Here is an 11,712-nt window from a genome sequence, read left to right as displayed (position 1 = left end):
ACCAATATGGGTAGGGTATGCCGGCACTTTTTATCCAGCCACGTAGCTGCCTCCGTCACTAATCCTGGATTGAGAAATTGTAGTCCCTCGATTGTAGTCAAAGGAGAATGTTTTGCCGTGATCTTCCCCGCAGGGTCTCCTCTATATATATTAGCATCAGCTTGTACAACAAGTATACATGAGATCAGATCCTAATCTGATTGATACGTGATAAGCTATACACGGTAGCTAATAACTACTACGATAATACATGCTAGATTACATGGGATACGATGCTATCTCATCGTTTAATATTCCCCCTCAATCTCAGCCACCTACAAGGTTGAGATTGCGACATAACTTCTGAAGCATCACTTTGGTGTCAGGTTTGGTAAATGCATCCGCCACTTGATCACCAGAGCACATGGGCCACCTTCTTCCATACAAAATGGAAGTGGACCACGATGTGCTTAGTCCTCGCATGAAACATGGGATTTGCGGTAAGGTGGGTAGCATCTAAATTGTCACACCATAGAACTGGTGGTCATGACTGAGGAACTCCCAATTCTTTAAGAACTGATTGAACCCATGTGATTGTTGGTTTTGGTGGAACGATGCGTGCCCTCTCGGGCCATCGGTTGCGTGTTATATAGAGTAGAGGAAAGCTCCCTACGTGGCAGTACATGAGATGTACGTGTATAGTCGGAGTACTACTCCGTACATATACACGTACCATATTACATATGCTAACATCCCCCTTTAATCTAAAGCGCGGGAGAGGTTTATATTACGCTTAAACTCATCTAAGCTTTTTACAGGAAGAGTCTTAGTAAACTCATCAGCTATTTGGTCCTTGATAGAGATAAACTTAATATCAAGACGGTTGTGTGCAACACGTTCACGAACAAAGTGATAATCTATCTCAATATGCTTTGTGCGGGCATGAAAAATATGATTTGCCGATAGATATGTGATGCCCAGATTATCACACCATAGACAAGGCTTCTCTCGAATGCGTACCCCAAGTTCATGAAGAAGAGGTTCCACCCATATTAATTATGTAGTAGCATTCGCCAACGCTTTGTATTCAGTTTCAGTGCTAGAACGGGACACTGATTCTTGCTTCCGAGCAATCCATGAGACCAAGTTTGGACCAATAAAAATAGCAAAACCTCCAGTGGAGCGTCGATCCACAATACATCCTGCCCAATCTGCATCTGAAAAGGCACTAAGAAGTGTAGAAGAAGATTTTCTGAAGGTAATACCGAGCTGCGATGTATTTTTAACATAACGGAGTATACGTTTAGCTGCAGTCCAATGAGCAGTGGTGGGAGCATGAAGGTATTGACAGACCTTGTTAACCAAAAAAGACAGATCTGGACGAGTAAGAGTGAGGTACTGAAGAGCACCAACAATGCTTCGATATTGAGAACTGTCCTCAGGACCAAGAGGAGTACCTTCATGTAATGATAGTGGCTCGGATGGAGACAGGGGTGTAGGCGCTGGCTTACAGTCAAGCATGCCAACTTTGACGAGAAGATCATGTGCATATTTTGCTTGTGTGAGGAGGAGACTATCAGCAGTCATTTTTACTTCAATACCGAGAAAGAAATGAAGATCACCCCAATCTTTGATAGCAAAGTGAGCACTTAGATCCTGAAGTAAGGCTGATATAGCACGATCAGAGGAGCTTGTCACAATAATGTCATCAACATAAATCAAGACAAAGATTGTAACACCAGACTTGTTGTATAGGAATAATGAGGTATCAGCCGTGGAAGGAATAAACCCAAAATCTTGGAGTTTGGCACTCAGCCGAGAATACCATGCTCGAGGAGCTTGCTTGAGTCCATATAGAGTTTTATCAAGTCTCAAATATGATGTGGAGCATCAGGATGTTCAAAACCAGGTGGTTGCTTCATGTAGACTTCCTCTTCCAGAACACCATGAAGAAACGCGTTCTTGACATATAGCTGCCGAAGACTCCAACCACGAGAGACAACAATAGATAGAACAATTTTGATAGTAGCTATTTTGACAACTGGACTGGAGGTATCTTCATAGTCAATGTCATACCTTTGTTTAAAGCCTTTTGCAACAAGTCGTGCCTTATAACGATCAATTGTACCATCAGCACGATGCTTGATACGATAAACCCACTTGCAATCTATCAAATTTTTGTTTGTGCTTGAGGGAACAAGAGTCCATGTTTTGTTTTCCATGAGTGCATTATATTCTTCTTGCATCGCAGCACGCCAATGAGGATCGTTGAGAGTTGCAGGTAATTCCGAGGTTCTCCTGTAGAGGCAAGCATGCCATAACGAACAGTGCCGTCAGTATATTTTGTTAGAATATATTGTATATTGTTATGTAGCTGTTAGTATCTCACAGTAATTATCTGTATATGCTAACCGTATAGATTAGATCAATAGTTGTTGAGATCTGACCGTGTTGTACAAGTTGTAAACCCTAACTATCAATATAAAAGTGCATGACAGCCAGCCCTTGGAGAGCTACGCACTTGCCTCCAAACTCATTGTCTCACGTTTTCGTATATGGTATCAGAGCGAAACTGAATCCAATCTACGCTTACAATGTCTTCCTCTTCCTCCACATCCGATGCTGCCTCCAACATCTTCTCGAGCGGCCTTGGACTCGCCAGCAACAACACCGGCGGCAACGCGGCGGCTCTCGCGCCGCTCTACAACTTCGCTAATGTCAACACCGTCAAGCTCTCGCCGGAGAACTATCTCCTCTGGCGCGCGCATGTTCTCCCTATGCTCAAAAGCCATCTACTTCTTGGCTACGTCAACGACAGCCTCCCGTGCCCGGCTCAGCTCATCCCTAACCAAAGGGCAGGCGATGCCGACGCTCCAACCAAGATGCCGAACCCGGCGTACCAGGCGTGGATGCAGTAGGACTAGGCAATCCTGTCTTTCATCCTCTCCAACGCCTCTGAAGGTGTCGTCGGGATGCTGATGACGACCATCACGTTCAGGGAGGCGTGGACCACCGTAGAGAATAGCTTTGCGGCGCAGTTGACGGCGCGCTCCATGCAGCTCCGATTCCAGCTATCGCGGATCAAGAAGTTGGATGCACCGATGTCCAGCTACTTCAACAGGATTAAAACCCTCGCCGACATCCTAGCAGGTATCGGTAAACCTTTGGAGGATGAGGAGATTATCTCTTATCTCCTTGCAGGACTGGACAGCGACTACGATGCCCTGGTCGAGGTGGTGACGGCGCGGACGACGCCGATGCTGATGCGGGATCTCTATGCCCAGCTGCTCAGCACCGAGTTCCGCACCAAGTCACGCAAGATGGAGCTCAGCGGCAACATCAACCAGTTCTCCGCCAACCTATCATTTGGCTCCAAGCAGCCTGGCGGTGGGGGCAAGTTCTATCGCGCCGATGGCCGCCCCTGCCACCGACCAAGCCACCAAATGGGGGTGGCAACTTCTCCCGCGCACCATCTTCGCCGCCGCCCTCCTTCGACAACGGCGACGGCTCCCGCCCACCTAGTGGTGGCGGCTACTCCAACAACTCCGGCAATGGCAATCGCCCACTTTGCCAACTGTGCGGCAAGTTGGGGCACATTGCCTCACGCTCCTTCAAGCGCTTCAAGCGGGAGTTTCTTGGCGTCGGGAACGATGACGGTGGCGCTCCTCGCCAAGCTGCTGCTACACATGCACCGGCACCTCAAGGCCACACTCCCTCCTACCCGATCGATCCAGCATGGTACACGGACACTGGAGCCACAGACCACCTCACCAACGACCTCGATAAACTTACCGTGAGGGAGCCCTACATCGGCCACGACCAAGTGCACGCTGCAAACGGTGCAGGTATGCAAATTCATCATGTTGGCCAAGGCATTCTCCCCACTCCATCTCATAATCTCCGTCTCAATGATGTTTTGCATGTTCCTTTGGTCACTCGTAATCTTCTTTCTGTTAAGAAACTTACTCGTGATAATCCAACAAGGCAACTGCCAGGCACAACCAGTTAAGGCCAGACCTTGGGTTTTCACCCTGAAAGGGAGGACTATGAACTTCACCTGTGCTGCCGCCCCCACTTCCATATGACTGTTGCGAAGCCCGGGACACCAAGCAAGTCCCTCAACAACGCGGAGACTTGAACCTCCCTTAGCTATTCCTCCGCTCCGGCCTTCATGTTATTCCCTTCATCTGACTGCATCATGACCAAAATGTCTCTTGATGCTAACACAGACCAGAGCTTTGCACCGTTCCCTCCAGAACCAATCGGCCGGAATAAAAGTATGGGTGCGCACGACCGAATACCACCGATCCAGCAAACTCCAGGCAAAAAAAAAACATTGTTACATTCGCTGGCGGCGCCTTCCGAAACTCAACACTCCTGCCAGATCGAGAAGAGCAAACCTCAGGTAAGTCTTCATCGTCGCCCAAGAGAGACCCTAGGACCGCCGCCTTTATTCAGGTCGGGCCCCCACGCCGGTGACCATCCCAGGCTGGCCACAATTGCCGACGGAGACACCAAGCGCAGATCGCATTGTTCGGAGACACCGCGCACGCCCTGGGCACCATCGCAGCCGATAGCCAGCCCTCCACCGGCGACAACAGTTGTCGCCGGCTTCCATGCCTCTCCACCTCGCCGCCAGAATGCGGTGATAGATCGAAAGACCCACCACCACCATCCGCAGGCTGACCATCTCCGGCGAAGAAGAGGGACGCCTCCACCATCGAACCCAAGGCTGCTGCCCCGGGCGACCTCGTGCCGCGGGAGAAGCCCAAGATCAATTCCACGCACCGGCGACGGGCAGGGGGTAGTGGCGCAGATCAAGGACCTGTTCGCCGCCCACCACCAGCCACCTCCGGCGTGCCGCGGCGAGGAGCCGACGGGAGGCGGGGAACCGAAACGCAGACCAAGGTATGGCCGCCGCCGCCCAACACCATCCACATCCGATCCGGTCGCAGCGTCGAGGAGGGATTCCGGCTGCCGTCCCCAGCGCAGCAACGAGGAAGGGCTGCCGCCACGCCCCGCGGTCTTTGCCCGGTGGCGCTACCTGCGGCAGCGGCGGCGGGAGGCAGTTGGGGTCGGGAGGGGGTGCGGGAAGGGGTTCGTATGCGACCTGGAAAGACTCGATCTGGAGAGTGGATAGATAACCTGCTCCCTTTACCATTGATAGATCTGCATAAAAGCTTATGGACTACATAATGATTTAGATGAATTGCAAGAAAAATCAGAATAACCACATTGCTAAATTTTATACCATGGCGTAAGCTCCTAGGAAGAAAATGAAAGACATATACTGAAACTGCAATATTAAAGTTTAGCTTTGAAAAGATTTACATATACATTTCATACGATATGATTAAAAGAGATCTTACTTCCTGACACAATAGATTAGATGGGCAAGAAATCCGGCACGCGGCACTCCATCTGCACCTGACGGACAATTATTCTCCAGTGTGGTCCATTTTCTAATTTAAATTTCCAAACTATGTTTGGAGGACCTGAAATTGATTGGTGGTTGACTTAACCTTGGAGAATTATAGATAATAAACCTAGTTTTAATAAGAGCGTTTGAACTAATTGTTATTCGGGTATAAAGCAAAGCATTAGAGCATCCCCACTCGTTGGCGCTCCCCACGCCCAAATCCGGCGAAATTTTCGTCCGGATTGGAGGAAGATTTGGCGTGGGGAGGAGTAGTTTCCCAGTCGTGTGCTCCCCAAGCGGCGTTTCTCGGGGAAAAAGAAAATGGCTCGGGGAATCCGGACGAAAGAGGAGACACGTGGGCGTGGGCGGTTGGTTTAGCTTCATCCGGAGTCCCCGGGAGACCCCCAGGAAACCGAGGATGGCATGGGGAGTCCGGACGAAAATAGGCTCAAATCCGGACCAAAATGAGGAACCGGAGGCCTGACTGGGCCGTTTTTCGCCGTCCGGATGAAAAAAAGTGGCCGTGGGGGGCTCTGTGGGGAGACGAGTGGAGATGCTCTTACCATTCCATACAATTATAGAAGTATAAGCTGAAAGTAGTTAGAGCATGTCTAACACACCCCGTATTTCTCTGCCCCGTATAACGCGACTATTTCGCCCCGTATCAAAAAATTGCTCACGGAAGAACCATTCCGTCTAGCAGACCCCGTATTTCGCTCCGTATTTTTTAAAATTAAAACCCCGGGAACTTTATCGATAGTTCATCTTCATTGATCATACTACGGATCATACATACATTGCGAGATCCTACATTGCGCGATCCTATCTAATCGTCAAGGATGACGAATGGGACGAACGGCCCCCTGGCGGCAGCCTCCCGCGCCTTGAATTCCCTGACGGCGGCGATGGCCGCCACCTCCTCCTCTGCCTCCGCCCGAGCCTTCTCGGCGGCATCCTTCTCGGATGCGGCCACCGCCTACAGGAACGCCGCCTCCTCCTCTGCCTCCTCCGCTTCCTCCTCGCCGGCTCGCGGATCTCCTCCGCTTCCTCCGCCGCTGGTGCTGCCGATACGCGCCGCCCATGCCGCCTTCGAAGCGCGGTCACGCTCCCACTCGGCGCGCCACTTCTCGAAGTCGCCGCCGCTCATCGGCTTGAGCGGCGGATCTTCTTGGTACCACCGCCCGCCCGCGGCGAACTCCCGGAGCGACTCTGGCATGTAAAGCGCGTCGGTGTACCGACACGCCGTACGGCGACTCCCCTCTGTACCGTCAACACATCCGTAGATACACCGAATGTACCGGGAGAATTACTGGGCGTAGTCGAGGGAGAGGCAGTACAGAGGGGGGAAAGGGCAGCAACATAGGCTGCACAAGAACACGGTGACCTGAAGCCATGATACAGTGTTCAAAATTTGAGATATGAAGAATAAAAAGCTAGTCCACGGAACACCTATTAAGAGCATGTCACTTCACACTCCCAAGATAGGACAATTGGTGGGGTGTTTAAACAACATAGTTTTAAAGTCATGAAGTTATATAGTCTTGAGGTTTTGACCCATGATTTCTACTGAATCCAAGGTAGTAGAGCCACATACGTATTTACTTACATACTCATGGCCTGATAACTCACCTCCTGCCCATTATTAAATACAATTAGAGCCAGAGATTTATATGTTCTCTATCGTACGTTGATTTGAGGATCTGCATCATAATGGATCTCGTTAATCCTCAATCCACCCTCAAACATCTGTTCCGCGTAGGTTGAACTATGACTATATATCAGTGCTTCCATTAAGATAAGAAAGTTCATCTGAAAAAAATGGCATTGTCTACTTAATAAACAAACGAAATTCCAACATAAAGGTCATGAGTGTCGCAACACTTAGAAACTGCTAGGCCCGGCCGGCCTAGCCTGATTGAGCAGAAAATCAATATGTGTATATCACAAATGGACACAATAGAACACATACTGAAGAAAGCTGAAACTGGACTAATTATTTACGTCAGGCAACATGTAGTAATGATCAAGCTGCGAAAATGCAAAATAGGGAAGTCTAAGTTTTTTCGGTGGTGAAGAATTAATGCTCCTTCTCTGCTATCCTTTGCTCAAACCGACAACAACCATCAATCTAGAACCGGAGCTGTTGTAATAAGAAAAAAACTCCCGGGAGACGAACCTAGATGCGAGTCTGTCGACGGGGGATCAGTGAAGAGCCCCGAGCCGTTCTAACCGTTGCCGACGAAGCTCTCCATGGAGGCGTACATGCCCCGCTTCTCCTCATCCATCAGTGCCTCCTCCGCCTTTGATGGGCCCTCGTCGGCCTCCCCATGCGACGTTCAGCCGCGGAGGAGGTGTAGTGCCAAAACAGCAACGAACAGAACCAGGTCGTCGGGTTGTAGTGCAGGGGCGAGCCACCGCTACCAACGGCTAGCCCGCATATCGCCAACGCCAACGCCAACGGCTAGGGTTTGCCGCGAGTGTACGTGCTGGGGCATAATGCAGGGCGGCCGAAATCAGCACTGGAGACCGGGGCTAACTCGCGCCAGCGAGCAGCAAAGATGGAGGCGGTGGAGGCTAGTAGAATTGATATTGAAGAGGAAGAGGATAAGGCGAGAAATAGAGCGAAAAACAGAGGTGGAGATGGAACGCGCTGAATGACGACCGCACAATCTCTTGAGGAACCGACTCTAACCACAGGCCCACACGAAGCAACCACCGACTTCCAAATTGGCGCATCCAAGCGGTAAACCTTTCCTGTAGGCCCAACGATAGCAACCCCTAGATCAACCAGGGAGCGCTCCAAGCCTCGGAGCTTAGAGCTCTTTAGAGATGATCTCTCTCATTATTAAGGAGTGCCACGTTAGCTCTTTTACATGCATAGTATGCATAATACTACCTCTAATACTTTTATTGCAGGTAGTTTGAAAACAAATCTGGCGGAAGCAACTTGCCAAAAGCTAATAGCAATAGCTCTCAAGTTTTTGGAGCAGCTTGCCGACTTGCCGAGGCCCATCTATCTTTACAGCGTCGTTCAGCGGGTCCTAGTAATCTAATAGCAGCAGCTCTCAAGTTTTCCTCAGCACATTATCTATCGTTGTGGATTGGGCAGACGAAGTTGCCTGCACTTCCACTTTCCTCAACTCCTACAGTACGGAAAATCATCCGGATGCATCTCACGCCCAAACAAACTAACGCAAAAATATCCGAGACTTGCAAGCCACAGCTATGCAGATAGATGTTCAGCTAGAAGTTGGAGTGTTGAGAGAGTGACCTCATCTGAAATTATTAGTCACTGTATTGGACTAGGCAAAACAATCTGTATGTGTATATATATCAGGCATAGGTCCCTCTTAGATACTAATAAATTAATTGGCGGATCAATTAATGTGCTTTCACCGTTTCTGAATAAATGATTCAATTTTTTTTATCTAGATACGGATTCATATCTAAAAAAGTTAAGTCCCTTGTTTTCAAATATAGGAAATAGTTATAGTTATATTTATCTATATCTATATCCATACCTATACTTAATAATAAAAATAAATTTTCTTGCAATTTTTTCGTCCAACTTTATAAAGAATGTACATTCTCCCTTCTCTAAATCAGGGACGACGAGTCTCCGCTTTATAAGCACACCAGTATCCCACCACGAGACCTCACGCATCATTCCCGGAGACGATCATGAAAATCCACCTATATATGGCCCCTCTCTATCAAGGGTGATTCCCACAGAGATCCTAGAAAAAATCCGACCAAAATGATGGCATAAACTTGCCTCCCGAAGATGGCGGCGAAACACAGGGGCGCAACCCGGATTGCTGCCCAGCTTTGGATCATGGAAGCCACCAGGCCGAGCCGCGCGCTGTGCCGGAGCAGCAGGGGGCAAGGGGGCGCGTCGTTGCGTGGAAGCTACCAAGACGAGCCGCGCGCAACGGTGTTAGAGAAACGGCCGTGCGTCGCCGGCAACTAGGCGAGGCCGAGCTCGGGAGACCACCGCTAGGAACACCGTGGCTTCCTTCTGCCCGACAGGTGAGCACGCGGCGAGACGTCGCGCATCTCCAGGGATAGAGCCTACAGGGGGAAGGTCGACGCGGGCGGATCTTTGAGCAGCTGGGCGACCGATGCACGGAAGCAACCGAGACGAAGCAAAGAGAGATTGGCAGGACGCATGAACGACAACGTTGTGCGTGAATCCATTGCAGTGTACAGAAGCAACCTAGACAACGCGGAGATCCATAGGAAGCACGACCAGGCCGCGGCCACACCAAATCAGACCCTCTCCGTTCGGCTTGGGCGGCGCTGCTTCTTCCTTCGACTCCGAGACCCAACGTCGTTGGCCGGGCTTCACCAGCGTTGCCCACTTCCAGCGCGGTGTAGGATATCAGCTAAGAGCAACTTTAGCACACACCGCACCGAGCCCCCATCCGCATAATAACTACCACTTTACGGTTTTGGAGAGGAAAAATGACGGTCCAGAAACCGCATCTAGCATCCATTCCGAAAAAAATTGCAGTCTATCCAGTTTTAAGTCGCGGAAACCCCAACTACCCAGTTTCACCAGCCCTTCCGAGGAGGAACCCCATCCCCACTCCCGAGATGGCGCGCGAAGGAAAATTTCAGCCCATCCAGAGTAATCTGGCATGGCAAGTTGGAGAAGAAGAGGAGGGAGAGAAAGAAAAAAAAACACTATTTCTGGGAATATGCTACTTCAAGGTGCAGCTGCGTCGTCGGAGAGATCCAGCGCACCCCGCCGCGACCGTCGGTTGGAAGCTAATCCTGTCCCGACCCACTACTTCAGCTAGCCGTGTAGATATCATGTTCTTGCCTGTCAATCCTTAAATTCTCTACCTGTGGCTTTGTGGGTAGAGTGTACAATATGTGAACTTGTATGCGTGTACTTATTTGCAATTTGGATCTGGAACCGTCGAGTTGCTGTCCATTGTGCATGTTTGTAGCTCAATCTTTTTTTTTCTTGGACTGTGATGATTATAGGTTTTCTCGCTATTTTTTGTGCTCGATGAAGCAACTTTGACACAGCGATAGAAACATTTCAGTGCTGGACTACGCAATTTTAGTGCCGGACGGCACAACATTGGTGCACGATAGAGTAAGTTTTGTACATAACAAGGCAATTTTTATGCTCGATGACGCAATTCTAGTCCGTGGTAGGTCAACTTCTACGTCCAATAGGGCAATTTTGACTTTACGTCCAACAGGGCAATTTTGATTCCCGACGATGCAACTTTTATATCCGAAGGTACAACTTTTGCTCCTGAAGGCGCAAATTTGGTGCTTGATGACGAAACTTTGGTATTGCGCGACGATGCCTAACAAAGCAACTTTTTTGTTCGACGACACAACTTTTTGCCCAAAGGCGCAACTTTAATGTCGGAGGACACAACTTTGGTGCCCAAAGGCGCAACTTTGGTGGTTGAAATTACAAATTTGGTGCCCGATAGAGTAATTTTGGTGCCTAGCGTAGCAATTTTGATGCCTGGTAGAGCAAAACTTTGCCGTCTCATAAAGCATGTTTCTTGTCAATGGAGAAACTCTAGTGCATGATAGAGCAACTTAGGTGCGCGACAGTTCAATTTTGGTGCCCGACGGCGCAAATTTGGTGTACGGGAGGGCAACTTTGCTGCCCAATTAAGCAATTTGGTGATGACAGAACAACTATGGTGCCCAGCGGTGCCACTTTAATACCTGACTGAGCAAGGTTTGTGCTTGATATACCAAATTGTTACCCGGCGGAGCAATTTCAATGATCGACATAGCAATTTTGGGGCGTGACAAACCAATCTTGGTGTCATGAGACATAACAACTCTAGTGTCCATCAGATTAACGTTGATGCATGTCAGAGAAAATTTGGTGTCCGTTAGAGCAACTTTGGTGCCTAAGGATGCAACTATAGTGTCTGACATAGCAAGTTTTGTGCATGTGGTAATTTTTGTGCCCAACAACACAATTCCAGTGCCCCAAAAAAACAACTTTTTAGCCTTAATGGGCATCTTTGGTGCCCTACGACACAACTGGTGCCCAAAAGAGTAACTTTGATGTCCAAAAGAGCAAATTAGGTGTCCGACGACGCAATTCTAGTGCACAATAATGCCCAACTAGACAAATTTGACGTCTGACGACACAACTTTGGTGTTCGATGACACAAATTTGGTGCACGAAAGCGCAACTTGGATGCCCAACAAAACAAATTTGGTGCTGATAGAATAACTTTAATACCTGACGATGCAACTTTATTTGTTCAACGGTGCAATTCTACTGCGTGATAATGCCCAACAAGGCAACTTTCAAATTGCTT

The 11,712-nt window shown here is 49.1% G+C and overlaps 1 long non-coding RNA gene and 1 other non-coding gene across 3 annotated transcripts; one reads left to right on the top strand and one right to left on the bottom strand.

Annotated features, from left to right (window-relative positions):
* The first annotated feature begins 3,139 nt into the window (after nucleotides 1–3,139).
* Nucleotides 3,140–3,279, top strand: LOC127327971 (small nucleolar RNA Z247). The gene has a single exon (XR_007868887.1). It is a non-coding gene; the product is annotated as a small nucleolar RNA Z247 (small nucleolar RNA).
* Nucleotides 3,280–5,997: 2,718 nt separating this feature from the next.
* On the bottom strand, nucleotides 5,998–8,075 carry LOC127348918 (uncharacterized). Of its 2 annotated transcripts, XR_011754110.1 has the most exons (3): nucleotides 7,575–8,064; nucleotides 7,028–7,098; nucleotides 5,998–6,782 (listed from the first exon to the last, which is right to left on the bottom strand). It is a non-coding gene; the product is annotated as an uncharacterized lncRNA (long non-coding RNA). The 2 variants fall into 2 exon arrangements; XR_007880024.1 differs by lacking the exon at nucleotides 7,028–7,098 and having other exon boundaries at nucleotides 7,575–8,075.
* Nucleotides 8,076–11,712: the final 3,637 nt, after the last annotated feature.

Source organism: Lolium perenne, chromosome 1, assembly GCF_019359855.2.
Source record: "Lolium perenne isolate Kyuss_39 chromosome 1, Kyuss_2.0, whole genome shotgun sequence".
Lineage (NCBI taxonomy): Eukaryota > Viridiplantae > Streptophyta > Magnoliopsida > Poales > Poaceae > Lolium > Lolium perenne.
This window is presented reverse-complemented; position numbering and strand designations above follow the sequence as displayed.